We start from the raw sequence: 1,531 nt of genomic DNA on the forward strand, positions 1-1,531 counted from the left end.
TTATGGACAATAAATGGATCAATTAAAGGCCTTGGGCTTTAATGGTATAAGGTTTATACCCCATTAGATGTTGGTTATGCGATCCAAGCCCTTGGTTTGTGTTTTGGAGTCAAAGGGTAAAACGAGAAAAGTGATGTTTCAGACTTCTTTCATGGAATAAGGATTTTATTTCGGTATGTTTTAAGTTAAAATTAATTAGATAGGATTTTTGGGCTCTTCAATACCTTTTTGTGCATATAAAGAACGCCGAAAACGGAGTTGAAACGAATAAGTTATGGTTATTTAAAATTAGGCAAAGGGAGTCTGGTAGTTTGTTGGGTGTACACAAGGGAGTATGTTGGGTGTACATGCTGAGGGTGGGATGCGTTTTCAGTGGAGTACGCTGGGCGTACTCAAAGTTACGCTTGGCATTATTTCGCGGTGTAAAAACCTTAATTTTGGGTTTTTGAGCCCTATTTAAGGTCTCTAACCCCCTACGGGTCCTTCCTATCATCAGCTTCCACCCTCTTGAGCCTCTAACTCAAAACCCTAGCCTCCTCTCTCTAGTTTTCAGCCTTTTCACCATTTATGAGCTTATTTCTCCATTGGAAGGTGGAATCTTGAAGAACAAGGTGGTGGCAAAGTTTATATAAGAAGGATTCAGGTACAGATCCAACAAGATTACATCATTTGCGTACCATTGTGAGTAAAAAGCTTCAAACTTGCTCATTAGTTTCATAGACCTTGTTAATTTTCATATTTGTCAATTTTTGGTCACTTTGGTGCATAAAGTTTAGATCTTGAAAGTTTGTGACCTTGTTATGGATAAAGTTGGAAACTTTATCTATCTATACATCATAATGATTCAGGTCTGAAGGTTGGAGACTTGGTCTTAATGGATTACGTTGAGAAAGATGAATTTTTGGTCCCTTTGAGACTTAAAGACTATATCTTCGTTGTTTGGACCATACTAATGGATAAAGTTGGAAACTTTATCCATTATGGAGCTATTAGGAGTCATAAAAATGTGATATTTGTCCCTTTCTTCCCTCCATGCAAGAGTCATGATGCTTTGGTTTGTGTATTAAGTTAGGATTTTGGTGTATGGACTCCTTCTAGCCATGGAAAGTCATAAAGTTGGAAACTTTATGACTTAGAATGTTATTTGGGATTTGGTTTGAGCTTTAGATGTGATATCTTAATAAAATAAGCACTTAATGAAGGTAAATGGAATTGTTAAAGTACACTGGGCATGCCTGGTAGTACGTTGAGCGTACCAGCCTGGAGCCTTGTAATCAGGAAGGGATCTACCACGCTAAGCATAGTGACTGAGTATGCTGGGCGTATTCAGTCTATGTTGACCTCCTTTGACTTTTTGACTTTGACCAAGTTTGACTTAAGGGCATTTTGGGTAATTTGAATAGTAGTTTGAGATTTGGGTCTCTATTAATTGTATAGGTAACCGGTAGAGATAAATTTTGGAGCAGTGATCGATGCAGCTATTTTTTCAGACTGTGAGGTGAGTCTCCTCACTGTATCTGTAGGTCGAAGG

This window comes from Lactuca virosa, chromosome 4, assembly GCF_052849685.1.
Source record: "Lactuca virosa cultivar CGN04683 chromosome 4, Lactuca_virosa_CGN04683_v6, whole genome shotgun sequence".
In the NCBI taxonomy this organism is placed as follows: Eukaryota; Viridiplantae; Streptophyta; class Magnoliopsida; order Asterales; family Asteraceae; genus Lactuca; species Lactuca virosa.